At 47.3% G+C, this 22,992-nt stretch overlaps 1 long non-coding RNA gene across 1 annotated transcript; it reads left to right on the forward strand.

Annotated features, from left to right (window-relative positions):
* Positions 1 to 4,895: 4,895 nt before the first annotated feature.
* LOC103101351 (uncharacterized) lies at positions 4,896 to 10,872 on the forward strand. Its single transcript, XR_459012.3, has 3 exons — positions 4,896 to 9,307; positions 9,544 to 10,077; positions 10,204 to 10,872. It is a non-coding gene; the product is annotated as an uncharacterized LOC103101351 (long non-coding RNA).
* Positions 10,873 to 22,992: the final 12,120 nt, after the last annotated feature.

Raw genomic sequence — 22,992 nt, forward strand, 5'->3', positions numbered from 1 at the left:
CACTTCACCCAAACCCAATCTCCAGGTTTAAAAGGAGGAGGGTTATGGGGAGGAGGTTGGAACTGCGCCTGGAATCTCGGCAGAGGTCAGACTGGATCTGAGAGAGGGAGAGAACAAAGTCTCGCAACGAGGGGCTACCGGGGGTTGCAGTTGGGAAGGTGGAGAGAACAGGGGGATTGAACTATAAAGGATCTCATAAGGGGTAAGGGAGAGGGATTAGAGGTATTGCAGGCCTTAAAAAGGGCTAGGGGAAGGAGTGTCACCCAATCCCAGCCAGTCTCCAAAGAGGGTTTAGTAAGAATCTCTTTTAAGGTCTGATTCATTCATTCTACCTGCCCCGAACTCTGGGAGTTATATATACTCACAGTGTAATTTCCATTTGACCCTGAGACCCTCTGCCAGTACCTGTAGAGTCTGGTCACAAATGCAGGGCCATTATCTGAGCCTAGGGAGGAGGGTACCCCAAACTGGGGAATTATCTCTTCCAGCAAGATTTTAGTGACTGCATGGGCTGTTTCAGTCTTTGTTGTAAAAGCTTCAGGCCACCCCATGAAGGTGTCTACAAGAACTAGGAGGTACTGGAATCCAAATTTGCCAGGCTGCACTAAAGTCAAATCAAGTTCCCAATGCTCCCAGGGTAGGGTGCCATGAAGGCAGGTCCTGGGGTGTGAGTTCAGGTTTGCTGGCCGGGTCAGCTGGCAGGAGGTACATTTGTTGACCAACTCTGTCAGAAAGGCCCAAGAGCCTTGAAGGCGAATCCATCCTTTCTGGAGCAATTCATGGAGTTTGTTAGCACCCAGGTGCATGAGATGGTGGAGGTGGATGGTCAAAAGTTGGCCAGCAATTTTAGGCAAAAGCAAGTTACCATCAGGGTCCTGGAAGAAGGACCCAACAGGTCGTCCTTCCTTCCCTTTTATCCATTGGCGGTCACTGTCTGAATATTGTGGAGGGTCTGGTGGGGGGTTCGGGATGGGAGATAAGGAGCCGGGTGGCTCAAGGCCGGCCTGGGCAGATAACACTAGAGTATGGGCCCGCTTTCGTGTTGCGGCTGCTTTAGCGGTCTCATCTGCCCAGCGGTTTCCCAAGGCTGGGAGGGACGAGCCACTTTGGTGTCCAGGGGTGTGGACAACAGCAACTGCATGGGGCTCCCATACTGCTGTGAGGAGGTCCTGGATGTCCTCGAGGTGGGCCACTGGCTTCCCAATTGAAGAGACAAACCCCCTTTCCTGGTATATTGGTGCATGCACATGCAGGGTTGCAAAGGCATAGTGTCTTATCTGTATAAATGGTGACCCGCTTGTCCTTCACTGCCCACAAGGCTGCTGCCAAAGCAATCAGTTTGGCCTTCTATGCCAACGTCCCTTCGGGGAGGGAGATGTCCCAGATGATTTGGCCAGTATGATCTACTACTGCGGCTCCGGCTCTCCTACCTTGCAGGGATACAAAGCTGCTGCCATTGGTGAAGAAAAGGAGGTCTGGATTAGCTAGAGGAATGTCCTTAAGGTCCGGCTGTGCAGATATTGATTCCACAAGGATCTCTTGGCAGGAATGTGGCTCAGTGCCGGTGGGGAGAAGTGTGGCGGGGTTAAGGGTGGACACCACCCAAAAGGACAGCCGAGCCTTGTTCAGGAGGAGCAATTGGTAGTGGGTCAGCCAAGCATGGGACAGCCAGTGCACTGGAGGCTGGCCAAGGATGCTTTCAATGGCGTGTGAGGTGGCAATGAGAAGTGGCTGGCCATGTGTAAGTTTGTCAGTGTCTTTGACCAGGAGGGCTACTGCTGTGATGATGTGGAGACAGGAGGGCCATCCTGCCAAGACAGGGTCGAGCCATTTAGAAAGGTAGGCCACCGGCTGGTTTCAGGGTCCCAGTTTCTGGGTAAGGACCCCTTTCACTATTTCCTGGCGTTTGTCAATGAACAGCTGATAAGGTTTCTCTGGGTCAGGTAGGGCTAGGGCCGGGGCCTGCAGCATAGCCTTTCAGAGATCCTGGAAGGCAATTTCCATGTCCTCAGTCCAGACCCAGTTCGAGATTTCCTGGCCGCAGCGTAGAGGGGCTTTGCCATCTCCACAAAGTTAGGTATCCAAAGACGACAGTATCCCACAGATCCCAGGAATTCCCATACCCGCCGGGGAGAGGAGGGGGTGGGGATGGAGAGGATGGCCTGGGTCATGGCCGGAGTGAGCCAGCAGAGACCATTGTGCAGGTGATAGCCAAGGAAGGTGACCTCTCAGCTGGCAATGTGTGTTTTCTTCGCACTGACACAATAGCCAGCGGCCTCGAGGCAAAGCAAAAGGTCCCTCATAGCTTCCTTGCAGGACTCCTCGGTGGGGGAGGCAATCAGCAAGTCGTCCACATATTGCAAGAGAGTCACAGTAGGGTGTAGTTGGCGAAAAGGTTTCAAATCTTACGCCAATGCGTCGCTAAAGAGGGTCAGGCTGAGTTTCAGCCCTTGGGGCAGTCTAGTCCAGGTGAGTTTATTGGTCGAGTGGGTTTCAGGGGAAACCACTCAAAAGCGAAAATAGGCTGACTAACAGCGACCAGTGGGAGGGTGAAAAAGCCATCATTTAGGTCCAGAGTAGTATACCAGGTCAAGGAGGAGTGTAGATTGCTAAGGAGAGTATATGGCTTTGGGACAGTGGGGTGGACATCCTCAAAATGCTTGTTGACTACCCGCAGGTCTTGAACGGGCCTATAATCCCCCATGCCTGGTTTACGAACAGGGAGGAGTGGGGTGTTCCATGGAGATTTGCAAGGCGTGAGAATCCTAGAGGCGAGAAGGCACTTAATGTGAGGTTGGATGCCGTCTCTGACCTCAATTGACATCGGGCATTGTTTAACCCATATAGGGGTGGTCCCACTCTTGAGGGGGATAATAATAGGTGGTTGATTTATGGACAGCCCAACTCCAGAAAGTTCAGCCCATACCTTAGCAATAGAATCCACCCATGGCCGCACTTGGTGGGGGGAATGTCCAGAGGGGCTGGGTCAGAATATAGGAGGTGTTCATCCTGGAGGGCTAGGATAAGGACCATGAGAGGGGCTCCTGAGTCGTCTGTAAGGGACATGGTCCCATGGGAAAAATGAATATGGGCCCTGATCTTGAGGAGAAGGTCCCGCCTGATAAGGGGATCCAGACTCTCGGGGATAACAAGGAAGGAATGGAAAACTTGGTGGGTTCCCAGGTTGACAGTCTACGCTGTGGTCCAAGGGTACCGGTTGGACCCCGTCACCCCTTGGACCAATGAGGTTTTGGAACTGGTCTTTCCCAAGGGTGACAGGAGGACTGAGTGTTCGGTCCTGGTGTCCACAAGCATGGGAAGGGGTTTCCCCTCAATGTAAGCCATTACCCAGGACTCAGGGAGGGGGCCTGAGACCCATCCCCCTCAGTCATCCTCAGCAAGGGCAATAACATTCCTATTGGGCCGTCCCCAGTATGTGTTGGAGGGGCTATCTCAGCACCTTGGGGGGCCCTGTTGGCCTTGCCTCACTTTGCCTTGTATTTTCTGGGGGCAGTGATGCTGCCAGTGGCCAAATTTACCACAAAGGAAACAGGGGCCCTGTGGGCTCTGATCGGATGGTTGCCCACCAGAGGGAGGGGGCTGGGTCAAGACTGTCATGAGGACCCAGGTTGTCTGCTGTTGGGTCTGGATCAATTGCTTCCTAGCTTTCTCTTCCCTGAACTGGATATCCTGCAAACCCTTGAATCCTTGTTCTTCAGCCTCCTTCTGTTTCTGTTCCTGCCTAGCAATGTCCTCCTACATTAGTCGGTCAGCCTGTTCTTCAGGGGTTTCACAAAAGTTAAAAACTTTCTCTGCCACCTTAAGTAACTCCATCAGAGATTAGGCCGTAAATGCATCAGCCCTCTGGAGCTTCCTGCAAATATCAGGGGCTGATTGGTTGACAAAAGCAAGAAGAACAGCTGTCTAGCTATTGGGCACTGTTGGGTCCACCAGGGAATAGATGCAGAAAGCTTCCTGCAAGCGCTCAAGAAACACAGCAGGGTTCTCTTCGGGGCCCTACCTAACAGAATCAATTTTAGCCAAATTAGTGGGCTTGCGGGACACTGCCCAAAGCCCAGTGAGGAGAGTCTGGCAGTAGGATTGAAGACGCTCCCTACCTTGATCAGTGGCGAAGTTCCAGTCAGGCCGCTCGGTGGGGAATGCTGTGGCAAGGTGTGCAGGGTTGGTGGTGGGTCCCCCATCATCCCCAAGAACCAACTTTTTACTTTCGGCGATGATCCAATCATGCTCCTCACTGTTAAAGAGTGTGTGGAGCAATTGCTGACAATCATCCCAAGTGGGACTATGGGTGAGAAAAATAGACTCAACCAGGTCTATTAGCTTCTGGGGCTGCTCAGAGAAAGGGGGATTTTGATGTTTCCAATTATACAAGTCAGAAGAAGTGAAAGGCCAGTACTGGAAAACAAGGGGGACCCCCTGCCACCATGGGCCCAACAGTGCGGACCAGTAAGATGGTGGTAGAGGAGGGAGCTTCTGCTGGATCAGGAGGAGGCAGCTGCATCGAAGGCGCTCGGCCTCTGGTGCAATGATCCAGAGGAGGACTGGGTAAGTCAGATCCCTGTACTGTTGCTGCCTTGTTTCCATCAAGAGGAAGGGGGGGTATAACTGAGGGGTATAGGGAGGGGGTGGTAGCGGAGCTGAGGCCGCAGGTGGGGGCAGTAGAGGAGGGTCTGGGAGGGGTTCCTCCAGTGGTGGAAGGACCAGAGGAGGAAGGGGATTTTCAAGGTTAGGTTTCTCAGGCAGGCCCCTGGACTTGGTCCTATTGTCTAGTGAAGCCACTAGGCCATGGATGGCCTCCGTATAAGGTTTCAAACGGGGGGGGGGGGGTGTCTACAGCTAAGTTTCGCCAGGTCAGGATGTAGGGGACCTGGTCTGGGTGCCCTTCTAGTCCGGGGAGGAGGACCCACCCCGGATGGCAGAGATGACACTGTTCTGCCAAGTACCTCCTCGGGGCCATCCGACTCCAAGGGTGGGTCATTCCATGTTACAGAAACTCTGCAACTTTCCCTTATGAACCACCAGGCCCAGGTTTGCGGCTCTTGACTTAAAGTCAGCATAATGTTGGAGGACCAAATCTAGGGGGGGGGTGGACTGGCCTTGACCCATATTAGGTCCAGAGGTTAAGGAGAGGATGAGGAGATAAATCAGAGAGAGTAGGATGAGGAGGAGGGTGATACCAGAGAGTTCAAAGAATCCCGATGTTGGCAACTGCCTGTCAGAGGCCAGTCACCCAGTCCCTGCCTTGTGGCCAAAAAGACCCAGCATGTCTATAAGGGTCACCTAGGGCTATAAGAGTCACCTAGAGATCATGGGGCTTCCCCTGGTCTCTCTTAGGGGTGCAATATCTTCCCCAGTGGGACTCGAACCCCCTGCCCTTCAATTTAGTTGAGAATAATCCCAACCTGATGGAGACCTGAGCTCCACCTTGGGGGACTCAAACCCCTGAAAGTTCCAAGGTCGGTACGTACTCTGACCCATAATCCTTCACCACCCCTCAAACAGATCTTAAGCTCTTCCCCTGGTTCCTGACTGGCTCCCTCATGGGTGATAAAACTACGGTACTGCAGGGTCCACTCTCAGAAACATGTAGGAGGTTTGGACAGATGCTGCGGGGCGAACCCCTCACCCCAGAACACGCTGGGCCTCGGAACTTAGCATAGGATGTCCCCATATGACCCACGGGCCATGGAATCTCCCATACACTAAGCCATATGTTTGGCGAGAGTCCTCTTCCCCATACACACTTTCGATCACCACACACACACTCTACTTGGCTCACCTGAAGGTCCGGTCCAAGGCAGTGCCCTCAGCCCTTCTGTCAAGGGGTTCCAAGGTGGGGATGAGGATCCCGGGATGAACCCCCAAATGTTAAGGTCTGAGTCTCCGCCCACCACCAAGGAAAACCAGTAGGCAATGCAATCAAGCAAAAGGATTGTTTATTGATCTGGTGCACACCAGGGGAGCTCAGCACAAGAGCTCCGCCTGTAGCTTGTAAGTGCAGAGGTTTTTATACCCATCACCCGCCAGCATGTCACCCACCAGCATACATGGCCCACAAGTTCCTCCTAGAATCTATGGCTTGGGTGTTGACACATTTATGTTTTCTGCCGGGGGTCTGTTTGCTAGATGTTTCACAGCAGTATGTGTTGCAATGACTGAGAAGTTCCTTGCTTGGGCCTCTCTCAGTGTGAACAGTGGAACCTTGGTTCTTTTCCACAACATTTATGGAACTTGGTGTAGTGAGCAATGCTTTGTATGTTCCAACCCATTTTATGTTTGTAGTTGTTTTTTTACTAAAGTTTTTGATGTACACTTTATATTCTGGTTTGATGTTATGTAGATTGTAACAATTTTAAAACTAGTTGTGCCTTTAAGTTACAAAATCGGCTGGGATGAAGGAAGGGCAAACTGAGGCTGCTCTGTGTTCCCATGCAGGTTTGAAACCCCACGAGGGTGGGAGGAGGGGTTGGCCACAGCCAGAAATAGGGGTGGTAATAATGGGCACTCAGTTAGGGGGACCAGGAAAATAGCTGACTGTGAGAGCAGCTGTTCTAGGGGGTGGGGGATTTACACTTTACCCTCTGTGCCCTGGAGAGGCTGGTGTAGGCAGGAGCAGCATGTTGCAAGAGATTACAGGATTGCTAGGCTGGGGCTGTTGGGTGGGGAAGGCAACACTCAGCCAAGGGGAAACACAGGGAGAGAGAGTGAGGAAGAGAGAGACAGTAGTAAACCAGATCCCTCTCAGCTACAAAGGGTAGGGTGGAAGAGAAGTGAAGGTGGGCTAGAGCAAATGAGGAGTAGGTTGCTGGGAGGTGTAAAAATAAAATGGACAGATTCCTTTAAGAGAGACATGGAACTGGGGATCTGGGTTTAGTTTTACCAGATCTACAGGGTGTCCTGTCCCGCTATGAAACAGAGGCTAAAAGATGGTTGTTTCTCATTTCAAAGCCAGTAATTTTGGTTGTAATGATATAGCAACCATGTGAGGAAGGAATAAATGTCTCAAGGATAGAATGTTCGGTCCGGTTCTGGTTCGGATTCCAAGGAGGAGACACACATGGTAATGCAATACACAGAAGGTAGTTTATTCAAGCTATAGTTTGGGCCTCCACAAGAAGCGGAAGATCACCAGCATTACATAGGTCTGGTTTATATAGAGGGGCTACGAGTGGGGGGTCATCTTGAGAACCAGGCGCCAAAAGAGAAGACATCAATCTTAGTCCCTGATACCCAGATATTTCCTTTTAACATATGGTCAGCCAGTGACCCAGGTCAGTGAAACCTGAAGTCTTGAGATAACATATCCTTATGGCAGTACATAAATAAGGACATGGTAGTTTTAGTTCTTGGGACAAGGGGCCCCATTAGTGTATTATCTGGAGGGCAATTTCCCATGATAACAGTATGTTTCTTAATTCTCCACTTCTTTTAGAACAATGAGGAATCCTACTCATGGGAACATGTCCTCATAGGGACATGGATGTCGTTTAGGGGCAAGTATTGCTGCCTTAGGACCATGAGTTGGACTGTGTTAATGCGCTTCTTTACAAAGTGCACAAGTCTATTAATGATACAAGGACCAAAGGTCAGCAAAATTATGAGAATGAAAAGGGGACTTAATAAAGTGGAAATAAGGGTCGTGAGCCAAGGGGATTGGTAGAAAATATGCTCAAACCATCCTTCTTGGGATTCTTGCTCTCATTGTTGGGTAGCGAGGCCTTCTCTGAGTTTGGTCATGATTTCTTGCACGACCCTAGTGTGATCAGAATAAAAGCAACATTCTTCCCACGGGCCACACAGAAGCCTCCTTGTTGGAGGAAAAGGAGAGATCTAAGCCCCTACGGTTCTGGAGGGTTATCTCAGATAGGGAAGTGAGGGATCTCTCTAAATGGATAATAGAACTTTATATTCTGGCTAGATCCTCATCTACTGTGGCCCGCAAAGCCGACGGAGTTTGAGGCTCCTACCCCCGCTAGGCTGAAGATGGTCACAAGGGTGATAATCATGATTGGTTCTCATCTAATCTTGGTGATTACCAGGAAGCGGGCTTCCCAGTAGTGGTAAAAGTCCTCTTCAGAGTGGAAGAGGATGCAGGGCAGGATCACAACGAGACACATTTCACCAGTAGAAGACAGAGTGACCTGGGCTACACAGGGTGTTAGTCTAGTAGTGGAGCATAGCCACCTAGCTCCCTGGGGAGGAATATAGAATTTATCTGTACTTGTGGAATTTCTGTCACATAGCTGGGCTAGAGGTTTAGAGGCGTTCCCTATACAGTAGCCAATCCCCGAGACGGACTATAAGGTAAGGCCAGTCTTTCTGTCATCCCAGTCACACTCGGGGGGTGGGGGTGGGGTTCCTTGTTGGAGGTTTTATAGGAAGCATTTAATGCTATAGCTTCGTAGTATGGGGGTCAGGCATCAAGGAAGAGCCAGCAGCTCTCTGTGAGGTTAGGGAAGGTTTGGTTCAATGAGAGGTATGAAGCTCATAACATGAGCCATAAGGGGTCATTCTGGGCCCATAACCCAGAGGTCGATGGATGTGGATCAGGTCCAGGACTCCCAATTGCAGGAGAAATAGAGTTAAGGCCGGAGAGCATTGTGGGAGTGGGTAGAAGGGTGTTCAGAAGATTTTAGGGAGGGCTTGGGGGATCTGGGCCTTTTAGGACAACAGAAATACAGGTCAGATTCATCCTTGCATAGGCTATGGGAAGCGGGGGATGTAGCCCTGTGCCAGTGGGAGTAATGGACCCCCCCCTGGTTTCCATGTTCTGAAAGAGTTGGCAGGTAGTGATGTTGAAACTGGGGGAAGTGGAAGTTACTTGTGAGTCTACTATCCTTTGGTCTTACCATTGTTGCAAAGTCCATCTCCAGGGTTGATAAGGGTTAGTAGACTCTTGTACTGAGTTATGGGATTGGCGGAGCAGGAAGTACAGGATCAGCAGGAGCGGCATCTCCGGGTCACTTGGAGCTTGAGTATGGATTAGATGGGTGCTTATGGACAGAACAGGAGTCAGTGCAAGTCAGCAGGTGTTGCCTTTCGGATATGGGAGTGGTGTATCCAAGGTCCAATCCCATCCACTTTGAGTGTTGAGGGGGTAACAAAGAGGGTTACAAAGGGACTCTTCCAATGGGGCTGTAAGGAGACTTTGTGATGTCACTTAAACCATACCCAATCTCCAGGTTTGTAAGGGTGGGGTCATAAGGGGCTGGTTGAAAGAGGTCAATGGCTTGAGGCCAAATGTCCTTCTGAAATTGTGCTAGACTCAACAACATAGGTTCAGGGGGTATGTTTTTTCCCTTCAGGTTTGGGAGCATGGGAAGAATGGGGGGTAAAGAACCATACAGGATTTCATAAGAGGTTAATGGCTCGGAATAAGACCAAGGGAAGGAGGGTCACCCAGTCTACGCCAGTTTCGAGGACCAATTTGGTTAAAGTCTCCTTAATTGTTCTATTCATTCTTTCTACCTGGTCTGAACTCTGGGGGTTATATTCACAATGCAATTTCTAATTTGTCTCCAGAGCTGTGACCACCCCTTATGTAATTGTACTCACGAAGGCCAGACCATTGTCGGAAGCAATGGTCTCCGGTAACCCATACCGAGGGATGATTTCTTCAAGAAGCTTCTTTGCAACTATTAACAGCTTCGGTCTTAGTCAGAAACGTCTCTGGCCGTACTGAAAAGATGTCAACTAGAACAGGGAGATATTTAAGCCCAAACTTTCTTGGTTTTATTTCAGTACAGTCAATTTCCCACTGTTGGCAAGGCCTTTGTCCCCTTATTCTCTGTCCAATATGTTTGTCAGGTTTAGCTGCATGGAGGAGTTGGCATGCTGTGCAAGAATCGACCAGCTGGTGAAGAAATTGGCCTCTATATATACTTGAGTTTGCCTTTGTCCAAGAGTTGTGCAAGTTTTCAGTCTCCTAGGTGGAAGAGATGGTGCAAATGGATAGTAAGGAGCTGCCCTAATGCCTCTGGAAGGAGCATATTCCCTTCAGGGTCACAGTACCACACACACACCCCCTCCGCTTGTCCTAGGCAGCTCTTGATTCAAGTAAGGTCTTCCTCAGTATATTGGGGTTCTCCATCCGGTGGTGATGGGATGGTAGTTGTGGTGAGGATCGTGACTTGTCCCTGAGGCACCTGTTTGGCTGCCCAATCTGCCATTCTGTTCCCTCAGGCTTCCAAAGAGTTTCCCTTCTGATGCCTGGGAATATGTACCACAGCCACTGCTTTTGGTTCCCAGACCACCAATTGGAGATCCTGAATTTCAGGAAGATTACAGACTGGGGCTCCATCAGAGGTAACAAACCCCCTTTCCCAATATATTGGGGCATGCACATGTAGGGTGGTAAAGGCTTACCTGCTGTCCATATATACTGTGGTTCTTATCCCTTCTGCTTTCCTAAGGGCTTCTGTTAGGGCAACCAACTCAGCTTTTTGGGCTGAGGTTCCTTCAGGTAAGGCTGCTGGCCACACAGTTTCGCCTGCTGAATTCACAATGGCTGTCTGAGCCAATTGGTGCACATTTTCAAGAAAACTGCTGCCATTCGTGAATAGGATTAGGTCACTGTTTGGTAGGGGTTCATCTTGTAACCCAGGTCAAGCGGTGATTGCATCCGCTAAAATCTCTCCACAATCATGTATTGGGGCCGGATTGGGAGGAGGCAGATTGGGCAGTAGGGTAGCTGGGTTGAGTGAAGAGACGACCTTGAACAAGATGTGTGAAGTATCTAATAACAGTGATTGGTAATGTGCCGATCTGGTGTGTGAAAACCAGCGACTTGGCGGCTGTTTCAATACCCCCTCAATGGCATGGATTGTAGAGAGAATTAAAGATTGTCCACAAGTTAGTTTGTCAGCATCCTTACTTAGCAAGGTGACTGTGGCTACAGTGCAAAGACAAGGGGGCCACCCAGCTGCTTACAGGGTCAAGGTGTTTTGAAAGATATGCCACTGGTCTATTCCAGGGTCCTAACCTTTGGGTTAACACCCCTTTTGCAACCTCATGTTTCTCCTCGATAAAGAGTTGGAAGGGTTTCTCAGGGTTGGGAAGTGTTAGGGCTGGTGCCTCAAGCATAGCCCTACAGAGGTGTTTAAAGGCCTCTTCAGCCTGTGGGGTCCATTCCCAGTCTGGGTATTCCTTGGTCAGATTGTATAAGGGCTGTGAAATTTCAGCGAAGGAGGGTATCCACAATCTGCAATACCACATGGAGCCAAGGAACTCATGGAGCTGCCTGGCTGTGGGGGTATGTGGAATCTGTAGAATTGTGTCTTTCATGGCTTGAGTTAGCCATCTATGGCCACCTTTCAGTTTATACCCCAGGAATTTGACTTCCTGCTGGACCAGGGATGCCTTTTTGGCACTTACATGTGAAATAGAATAGGTAAACTGAGGAAATTGTTTCTTCTTGCAATGACTGCTGTCCTCTAGCTTGTGACTAGAGAGAGCTGCTAAGGGAACCTGAGACTGCTTATTTGTAATGGAGGTAGGAATGAGAAAATGCTGAAGGATGACAGTACAGGAATGCTGTCACACAGCGGAACTGCTCTGGGGAATGCTCTGGGGTCTGCTTACTGATCCTTACTGATGGCTAATGGATCAGTATATTTTTAACCTTCTCTTCCCTTTAACATTCTCCCTTCTCCAACCCTCTCCTTCTTTCCTCCTTCACCTCCCAGTTCTTCTTGAAGCCTTTGGCTTCTTCCCTCCCCACCTTGAGTTAACTATAAAGATAGTCTTTTCCTTTCCTTTTTCAAGTCAAGGGGTTTATTGAGATAACAGGATGGGAAACTGAGGTGAGAGGGATGAGGATGTCCCTAATCAAAAATGAGGAAGAATTTGAGGGTTTGAGACTGTGACTCTAAGACAGAGAGATGGACAGTTTAGAAAGATGGAGGACAACAGCTGTTTAAAATATTTCTTCTTCTTCACAAAGTCAGCAAGGTCTCTCAGCTTAACCCCAGAGAGAAAACAAAGTCCAAAGTCTCTCAGTTTCTCCTGGCCAGCTCAACTCTCAAAGGGATAACCAACTCAAAAGCCAAGTTTCTGCCCTGGTCAGCTTCAACTGCCCAAAGCCAGAGAGACAGAGAAAAAGTCAAGTTTTTTCTTCTTCTCTGTGTAGCCAGAAACCCCCAACTGCCACTCCTGGGAACATTCCATTTGGAACCTTCCTCTTGATTGACAGTCAGGTCCCCAGCCTTGGTTCTCGCATCTTGGCTTACAAGTCCTCTCTCCCCCTTCCCCCCCCTCCCTCTCTCCCCCTCTCCCTCCCTCTCCCTCCCTCTCTTCCCCTCTCTCTCTCCTTCTCTTCCTCTCTCCATCTTTCCCTCTACCACAACCACAACCACACACGGTAGCCCAAGTGGTCCTGGGTCTTTAAAAGAGCTATGGTGGTTTGCTCGCGACCATTTGCAGTGCAGGCTACCAAAAGAACATCGTCCATGTATTGGAGGAGGGTGACCTCAGGGTGGGTAGTTCAAAAATCTTGAAGATCCTGAGCCAAGGCTTTGCTGAAAAGTGTGGGGCTAGCTTTGAACCTCTGGAGGAGCCTAGTCCAGGTGAGTTTCCCAGAGGTCTGAGTACTTTCATTAAACTATTCAAATGCAAATATTGGCTGACTTGAGGGTCAGGGGGAAGGTAAAGAAGGCTTCCTTCAGCTCTAGAGCAGTATATCAGGTCAAGTCAAGGGAGAGAGAGCTGAGGAGGGTGTAGGGGTTAGGCACAGTCAGGTGGATGTCCTCAACTCTGGCATTCGCTTCCCTTAGGCCCTGGACTGGGCGGTACTCTACCCCTCCCAGTTTTCAGATCGGTAGTAAGGGAGTATTCGGGGGGGGGGGAGGGACAAAGTACCAGGATACCCAAATCTAGAAGTCTATTGATCTGATACCCCTTTGGGCCTCCAGGGTCATCGGGTATTATTTAATCCAAATAGGTGTTGTACCTGGTTTTAAAGTGACAATGACTGGGGGTCTGTTTTTGGCCAGACCTACTGTGGAGTGTTCCACCCAGACCCTAGGGGGGGTCCACCTACAACCGGATGTCCACACGGATGGAAGCTGACAGTTGGGAGTAGAGGGGTTCATAAAGGTGGTATTCTTTCAGGAGGGTTAAAGTCAAGACCTGTAAGGGGGCACTAGTATTGTCTGTGACAGAAACCTCTGATTCCATAAAATGAATCTGGGCCCCAATTTTGTGCAAGAGGTCCTGGCTTAATAAGGGAGCAGGTCTCTCTGGATTAATGAGAAAAGAGTGGGATGCCACATGAGATCCTAGATTAATGGAGCATTTTATAGTCCACAATTATAGCAGTGGGTTCCGGTGGCCCCTTGGACCCAACTAGCCCTTGAAGAAACATCCCCAAGGGGGTTCCAAAGGATGAATTTGTCATCCCCAGTGTCTACCAAAAATTTAACCAGTTTTCCCTCCACTTTAGCAGTTACCCAGGACTTGGAGAGGGATGACAAGTCCCATCCTCTTCAATCCTCCTCTCCTTGAATGATGAGGATATTTTGCCTTCTCCTCGCCACCCCCACCCCCCCCCCCCGCAGGGTTGAGGGCAATTTTGTGCCCAGTGGCCCTCTTAGCCACAGTTAAAACAACTGTTCCTCCGCCCCGGTAGTCTTTGAGGGATGGGTCTTCAGGATATCCCCTGAGGTCTCAGATTAGCCTTTGGAGGAGTCTGAACCAGGCTGGCTGCCTTGTCGTGGGCCACCTTTTTTTGGCATCTATGGTCTTTCGGCCTCTCTTCTGGTCTGTGTTTCTCTTCCCTCTCTTCTCTCCTTTTTATCTCCTCTTTTTCTTCCAGATTCTTCCTTTCAACCCTATCTTCTGGAGTTTCTCAGGTGTTAAAAACCCTCTCCACAATTTTTAAGAGGTCAGATATACTCTAGTTCCCTAAGTCCTTCGTCTTCTGGAGCTTGCGGCAGATATCTGGTGCCGCTTGATTAGTAGTAATCTCTCAGTAACCGAGGATGACAATTGTCTTTGTGCGCTTTCATCTGTGATGTAGATGAGTGTGCACAAAAACATTTGTGTGTGAAGGAGATTTAAGTGGAAAAGTCGATGCACAGAGACAGTCCCACTCTCTCGGCATTGGAAGCCTGGGTCCAGTGGCACGAAAAGTCGTTACACCTGGAGGCTTCCTCAGCTGCATTGGATGGCCGTGTTGTCCTTTGTGCTCCAACACGCCCTAAGCACTCCACAGTGCTTTGCTGCATCGCCCTCTCAGCCATTGAACCTTCTTATTGATTTCTTCCATCTGTTCAGCCAAAGCAGTCTTCACATGCTGGGTGAGCAAAGCCCTGGTTCCCCAGGGGTCGACGACCCGATGGCTACCCTCACAAGGTTTGGCCGGCCTGTCGAAGCTGTTGCCCGGGGTGTGGCCGCTGCCGCATGCTAGCAGCTACTGGGAGCCACAAGTGAGAGCTGGATGTCAGGTGAGAGTTAGAGGTTGGAGAGCTGCCCTAGGAGGGCACGACAAGCCCTCCATACCAGAGATACTATTTCTCCCTGAGCACCCCATACACCCCATATGCTGCTTGATTAACAAAGGCTAAAAGGATGGCAGCCCAACTAGTTTCTGCTTTGGGGTCCATGGGGGTATACAGCTGAAATGCCTCTTGCAGATGTTCTAAGAAAGCTGCTGGATTTTCATCCGCCCCTTGCTTAACTAAATTAACCTTGGCCAAATTAGTGGGTTTGCAGGCCGCAGCCTGGAGACCAGTCATGAGAATCTGGCGATAGTCATGGAGACGCTCCCTACCTTAAGGTTGCTCAAAATTCCAATTGGGATGAGTGAGAGGGAAGGCTTCTTTGACAAGGTGTTGCTGGGTCATCGGACGGCCATCAACCCCATTAGGCACATTTTTGTGGGCCTCCGTGAAAATGCATTCATGCTCTTCAAGGGTGAAAAGGACCTGCAAAATCTGCTGACAATCGTCCCAAGTGGGGCTGTGGGTTGACATAATAGACCTGCATAGATCAATTACTTTTTGGGGCTCCTGGGGAAAAGGAGGGTTTGGGGGTCTTACAATTATATAGGTCACTAGAGGAAAATGCCTAATATTGGTAAAGTCAGGGGCCTCCTGGAACTGACAGACCCATGACCTGCATAGGAAATATAGCGCTAGTAGAAGGAGGTATCTCAGCCTTGGGGTCCTGGGTTCGTGCTCTCCCTCTTCCCCTTGTGCGACTTGCCGGGGAACTAGGGTGAGGGCTAGCAGCTGCGACTGCCTTCACCAGAAGATTATTTAGATCAGGATACAGGGGGGCATAAGGAGGCAGGGGGGCTATTGTCTGAATCCTGTAGAACTGGTCTCTTGGGTGCAGAGGGGGAGTAGTGGTCGCCTGTACTCGGAGGGCCAGAGCTTGGGGAGAGTCCTGCCTTGCGGGAGGGAGGAAAGGTTCCAAAGGTTGTAGGAAAGATTGCAACCACAAGGGTGGGTTCAGAGCCAGATCTTTCCAGGCGATTATATATGGGGCCTGATCTGGGTGACTGGAGGGCCCAGGGTCCAGGATATGGGAGCGGAGGTGGGAGATGACCTCCAAGTTAAAGGTGCCTCCTTTTGGCCATCCAAGTTCAAAGGTAGGCCTCTCTGAATCACAATCGGTGACAAGACGTCCCTTCTTAATGAAAAGGGAGAGATTTGGGGCTTGCTCCTTAAAGACAGAGAAGTGAGCCAGGACCAAATCTAAGGGTATATATGTTTGTTGGCCCATGAGGACTATTAAGGGCCCAAAATTTGAAAGACACATGAGACAAACAGCAAAAGCCATACAACAAATGGATGTGGAAGATGAACAACAGAGATATAGACTTTCACTAGGTTTGGACGCAGGCAAGAGTACATTCCCCCAACTCCAGGGGCTTATTTTATAGATCCTATTTGTGGGGTTTCACCTGACCAGCAGGGCCCACACAGGAAAGGGGTTCTCCTTTGTGATAGGGACCCGAGGAGAGGTAGGGAATTGGGGAACCAGGGTGAAGAATGACAAACACGGACAAGTCAAAGTTTGAATAGGGCAGGCAAACCCCTATGATATTCTCCTTGGAAGGAAAATATGAAGATCAATGGAATATGAGGTCAAGAAGGAGATTAGGGCAGAAAATACATAGCCAAGAGGGGCTGGGGCCTCAGAAAAGGAAAAGATTCAGAGAGAGAGAGAAAGAGGGAGAGAGGGGATCAGGAGCAGAGCAGAGATCCAAGAAAGGAGAGAGGAAGTTCGAAGAGAGCGATCGCGAGGTTGCCTCTGTATTTATTCCTATCTGGTTTGGGCTGTACTCCCAAGCACGTAGCAATCACATCACAAAGCATAGACAATCATGATTGGGTGGTGAGGTAGAGGTAATACCTTTGGGCATGGAGATTACACACCGCGCTTTCCCGGAGGAATGCGACTCCGAGCATGTTAATGAATTTGTCCTAGGCAAGGGCCACATGGCCAGGTCAAGAGACCACCCAAAAATATCAATGGTATAACCTTGTGCCTGAAGACACAGTAATCATACAATCATTCATGTTTCATAGATGTGAATATGCTTGGAATGCTACACTATTCCTCGGCACATCTGCCAGCATGGAAATTTTTCGCACTCACTGTCTAACAGTGCTCCTTAGCACTCCTTAGGTCCTCAGAGGACTCGAACCTCTGTTGGCAGGGACCCACCCAATTCCTGTACCAAGTCCAACTTGGGCAGGGGGCCTCTAACCACCCCGAAGTTCCTGTCCCAAGTCCAACTTGGGCAGGGGGCCTTTAACCACTCCCAAGTTCCTACTGAGTGCTTTCAACAAATCCTCTGGAAGGGAAATCTCTCAATCTCTGAAAACAACTTCTGTTTTCAGGGCTATTCTGGCCCTGCCACTCACGAGACTCGGGAACTGTGTACTTGGAAGGTCCTCACTCAGAAACAGATGAAAGGAGGCCTTAATGGAGCCAACTTGGAAATAGGCTGTCTCTGTATAATCTGTGGAGCATGGAATCTGCCAACCACTTAGACATATGCCACAATCCAGACTCTCCCTTCCCCATACACACTCAAACAGACACACACACTCAGATTTCCCTTCAGGGATACAAGTACCTTTACCACTGTCTGGTCCCAACCGTTGGAATCCCAGACGAGCCCCCAAATGTTCAGTCCACTTCTGGTTTGGATTAATAGGTACTTTATTCAAGCTATAGCTTGGACCTCCCCAAGAAGCAGAAGACCATGAGCATTGCATAGGTCTGGTCGTCTTGATAATCGAGCACCAAAAGTGAAGACACATCAAACTTAGTCCCTGGTACCCAGATGTTTCCATTTGTGTAAAGGAAACAAGACTGACAGTTGGTGGAGGGAAGGGCAACTGGGAGTGGCAGTTGGGTCTTGTGACTAGCACTTCCTTCCTGCCAGGCTGCTCTTCCTTCCTGGTGTTGGAGGAAGGAGGAGCTCATTCAGCCCAGTCTGGAGTGGAGTACCTCTACTCTGTTCAGCCCGAAGACACAGGTTTCTGAAGGTTATAACTATTCTTGTTTGCTTTCTGTCTACTGCTAAGATTCTGAAATTGACAAAACTAGCACAGAAGATGGGAGTGGGAGAAATCCTCCTCCAGCCTGTGGGGCCTGGCCTCAGCTCTAAAAGCTGAGGCAGACTCCAACTTAATTAGGGATCTCCCTTGCCTCTCCTTCCTGATATCTCTCCAATCCCTACTGGTTATTAAACTTTATATTATTTGAATTTGCAGTCAGATAAGTGGACTATCTTTTCTGTGCATAGAGGGAGCAGAACATCAGTTCATTCAACAACAAACAGTCCTTATCAGACCCCTGCTGCTGCATCTCTCTCCTTTGCCTCACCAAGCAATATTACCTCTCTCCCCTCAAAGACTCCATACCCTGCTACAGACCTTTGTTGTCCCCATTTTTCCAATTCCCCCATCCCTCTTCCTCAATAAATATTACACTTTTAACATATGGTTGGCCAGTGACCCAGGTCAGTGAAACCTGAAGTCTTGAAATAACATATCCTTATGGCAGTACATAAATAAGGACATTATAGTTTTAGTTCAAGGGGTATTATCTGGATCAGGGAGTGGGAACTCCTGATGACTCTTTTCAGTCTCCCCTCTGGGCAAGCCCCTCTCGTAGACTGCTTCTTGATAGAGTCCACACAGGTAGAAATTTCCAGGTATTCAGGAACAGGAACAAGAATTAATAAGTCTTTCTCAGGAAGCATATTTAGATGAGAGAAGCTGGCTCAATCAGGAGGAAATGAACAAGGCTCCCTCCCACCAGAGTTCAAGCTCCCCAAAGCCCCTAGGTTTCCAACTGCCCCTCCCTTAGATTCTGTTGCATCCTAGAAATCTCCCTCATCAACATTCCAAAGCTCCTCTCCTTTGCTTCTCTGCATTTTCACCTTGTTTGCAAGTTCCTGCAAATTCCTTCTTTCAGAAGGGGTAGCAAGCAGAGAAAAAAACAAAGTTAAGGGAGGAATATGGAAAGCAAAGGGTAGTTCTGGATCTAGGAGCTGACAAGGGTAGGCAGTGGGTGAGCAGGGAGGGTGGCAGTGGTAGCAGGGAGGAGGAAAGCAGCTGAAGGAGCAGGGCCAGAGGAGGGAAAAGGAGGTGGAAGGAGGAGGAAGATCACAGGAGGGCAGCTCTGAGAAGAGCTGAGAGGTAATGGTCTAAAGAGGAGGGAGGAGGAAGAGGGGGAGGTGGAGTGGGAGCAGGAATGAGAATACAGGGCAAGAGCAGGAGGGGAGCCGCTAAAGACATAGCTTCTGTGGAAGGAAAAAAAAAGGAGAAAAAAAGGTAGGGAAAGGAAGGAAAGGCAGCCAGGTCACCCCAGCCCCCAGTAGGGAAATTGACCAGGCTTTTTTTCTTAACTATAACTAGGCTAGGGAATTAAGTCAAGCCAGACACTAGGGATAGTTAGGTTTATTTGAGCTAGGAAAATAAAGGTTTGGGAAAGTTAAGTTAGATCTCCAGCAACAATGCAGGGACCAAAGCTCTCAGGGGATAAAAGGGACTTCTTGGGAAAAAGTATGAAAACCTTTGCTTCTCTCTTCTTTTATACTTTCTCAGACAGCTCCCACAAAGGAAGTTATTTGATCCTTTGGGAGACCATTCTCCCCAAGGCATCAAAACAAATAAATTTATAATCACAATAAAAACAAAGGGGTTATATATATATATATATATATATATATATATGGATATATATATATATCCATATATATGTGTGTGTGTGTGTGTGTATATATATATATCAATACAAGGGGGAAATGGCAACAATTTTTACAAAAGAAAATGAAATATTTGGCGCTTCTTTACAGAAAAATCAGGGGGCAGTCCCCTTCTTCACAACAATATATATAGAAAACAAATTAATTTAAACAAAACAAATGAACTTTTTAATCCTCAATGTTAAATTTTGTGCATGTGGTTTCTCTCTCAGGATCTCCTAGAGTAGCATGGGGTCTCCTTGTGGTCCCAGGGGTATCTCCATCTGGATTCCAGAAGCCAGCAAATTTCTGTCCCTAAAATAACTTTAACTCTTTTCATATGAAATAAAAAAACAATATTTCCCCCATAAGGAAGATATAATCACACAGAGAAACATGTCTGAGGCATGAGGCATATGAATCACTGCCAATTAAAATACCAAAAACATCAGAAAAAATAGCACAAAAAAGCCAAATAACTATTAGAAGAAATTTCTAAACGTCCAATCCTAATATGGAAAAATTCTGAAGGAGAAAAAAAGCACAAAATTACAACAGGGCTTTGAATAATGGTCAATTTAACGTAATCCACATCCAACAGCATGCACTTACCCACTACGTAGCCAGGACCATGGTCAACCACCAGAGCAAGAAAGTTAGGAAAAAGGGACTAGATTTTTATTCTTTAGTCTGATCTATTTCTCCTTTTCTTGTTTCTTCTCAGAGATAGAATATGGAGCCAGAATAGCCAATTGTTAGGTCCTTGATATAAATTTCACGAGTATGGTACAAGGAGTCCTGCTCCACAACCTCATCTCACTTTAGGTTCAAGTCCTTTTTTTAAATTATTATTATTTATTATTAAGTCTCAACAAATCTCAGAAATCCTAGCAGGATTGGTTTCTCTTTTTGACATGTGTGCTCTTTTGGCACAATTCAGGTTAAATAGGTGCTTCTGTGGCACTGTGTATATATCTGTGCTTCTTTGGGACTGTGTAGATCAGGTCTGTGCTCCCATTTATTCCCATTTCTTTGAATCAGACATAAATCCCATAATATTTAAATACTAATGGTAGTTTCAGTAGTCTAAAGCCTTTTGGGCAGGCAGTTACAATTAGAACTAATGGACATAGTAAACCAACACTAGAAAAATAATCTAAAATCTTTCAATTTAGATAGAGGAAAAATTAAATTGTACATTAAACTATAAGAAATGTGCCAAAATTTCCAATATATATTTCCCAAGATCAGTGATGATAAAAAAAAAACTTACAATTAATGTCACTTAAGGAGGGGTAGAATATAAAGGTTCTTATCTAAGAATTTAGATGTATTTCCTCTTAGCCATGGTCCACAGTGTGAGTGCAAATGAGGTATAAAATCAACAATACATTGAAGAAAATACAAAAATTTTCCCCAAAGATAGAAAATGCAAATCAAGACCATACAGGTCGTTAATACAGGTTTTCTGTGAGTTAATAGAGGTACAAAGAAAATACCAAATATTCAAAATTCACAAAATACAAATTTTCCAAATTATGAATACAAGTTGTTATGGACTTCCATGAAGGCACAAATCCAGGATGGCACAAATAAAGTAAGAGGGTAGACAGGTACTTCTTCTTTGCTATATTTAAGGGGAGAAAAAACTGAAAAGGGTTAATAGCAACAAAAGTAATAGAGTTTAAGGGGCACCGCCTTCTGCCCCATGTGGAGGGGCATTAGCACCCTGAGAAGTGACTCATCTGGCCCTTGGGTAATTTCACTTACTTTGCATAAATTAGTAGGCCTCCTGCCTGCGGTCCAGAGTCCTCTTAATAGAGTCTGGTGATACTGAATGAGAGCCTTGTAAGAATGGCAAGGGAGATCTTGGCAGAACCTGTGCTTTGATGGACAGGCACAGAGGTGACAGTTTAGAGAGAGCAAAGGATTGTGGGTTGAGGACTGAGGAGAATTCTGACCAGCCCCAGGACTTCCTGCCCTTTACTGGAAGGTGACAGGTCATTTTTCTGTGTGGCTGAGGGACATCTGAAGCCGAGAGAGAGAGAGAGAGAGAGAGAGAGAGAGAGAGAGAGAGAGAGAGAGAGAGAGAAGATTCAGACTTTTCCACCTATTCTTTGAAGCTGCTGTCATCTAGAGAGCTTTCTACCACCTTCCTCCATCTGCCAGCAAGAGCTAGTGACACAGAAGTTTAGCTTGGACTCTCACAACTAAGCCAGCTTTCTGACTTCATTTCTGGGTCTCTCCTTGCCCATTCTTGAACTACTTTAGTTTTAAAGATTAGATAAATAGTAACAGAATAAAGAATACCAACAGCTGGAAAAGGGGGCTGAGTCCACTGAGGATCATGCTCCTGCCCCTTGATCCAGCTATTTGGGGTTTTTAGCTTATCAGGGCATCCTGTTTCTTTCTCCCCTTCCCTACCTTCCTTTCTCTTTCCAAATAAATTCTTCAGTTCCAAGTCAGAATTTGGGTTGGCCTGTTCCATAACATGAGAGAAGTTGGGTAATTGAGAGCAGGATTCAAGGGTGAATCCTGTCTCATCTGTGGCAAAAACTAGGGGAAAAAAGCTGACTAGCCACAATTCTCCAAAGAGAAGGGTCTGACAACAAACCCTTGGTCCCCACATTGGTGATCACAGGGATACAGTTTAAACATATCTCTCAGGGAAGAGACAGAAGGTTTCCTTTCTGTCCCTCAAGCTCTGGTTACAGTTAATCTGAATGAGAGAGAGATCTCACTATCTTCTATCCACCAGCAGATCATACCTTGGCCTCCACAGTTTCCCTCAAATTTTTTTCTTTTTTCCTTTTTTCTCTTTTCCTTATTTTATTATTATTCTTTTTTACAATATCTTATTTTTCCCTTTTTTCTCATTTCTATGTACTTAAGGTACATACAATCAATATTAATTTTATTCTACAATAATATTAGTTTAAATATATATACTTGCTATTATTATTAATACACACCCAAACAGCTTTAGACAATGGGAACCTGCCATTTATTGATAATTGTTGTGGGACTATGATTAATGTTTGTGTCTGATTCTAGGAACGGGATCAGAAAGAAGCACAGAGATAACCTGGATAATGCCTAAAGAGCTCACAGGTCTAAAAATCAAAGACCAATCCAGGTAGGATTCATGCATTTCTAAGCCAATACTAAGGACTTGAAACTAGTGTGAGACTCGGGGTTGCGACACTTGACAGACATTAAGATGTAGGCCTTCCTTGTATCCACACTCTTCGTGGAAATACCTACAGACAAGTACCTAAGGTTGGCTACCATCCTGGCTCCATCCATCCCTGAGAATGAAGGTAAAATCAGATGAGGGAATGACACTTCCCTAGATATAAAATAAAAATCTGGTCCTTTTTTCTCTCCTATAGTATGGCAACTTCCTGTAGCCTTGACTGCAAATGGGGAAGTAAAACTTGCTGCATTCTGTCCTACAGACTTGTGGGATTATAAATTACTTAACTGGACCCTAATACAGGGGCCTGTGGAGAAAAAAATTTTTTTTATTCTTGCTTTCTAAAAATTTTTTATTTTTGATATTTTTATACTGATTTTGAATTCTTCTTTAATATAAATATATGTATATATATATAAAGGGTCTACATTTTTCCCTTAATTTTTCCCTTTTTCTTCTTTTGTTTTTTATTTTATTTTCATTTTGTTTTGTTTTTCCTTTTGGATTAACACACACCCCCACAACTAAAATTTGCATCCTCAGCTGGACTCTGTTTTTTCTTTTCAAC

This window comes from Monodelphis domestica, chromosome 1, assembly GCF_027887165.1.
Source record: "Monodelphis domestica isolate mMonDom1 chromosome 1, mMonDom1.pri, whole genome shotgun sequence".
Lineage (NCBI taxonomy): Eukaryota > Metazoa > Chordata > Mammalia > Didelphimorphia > Didelphidae > Monodelphis > Monodelphis domestica.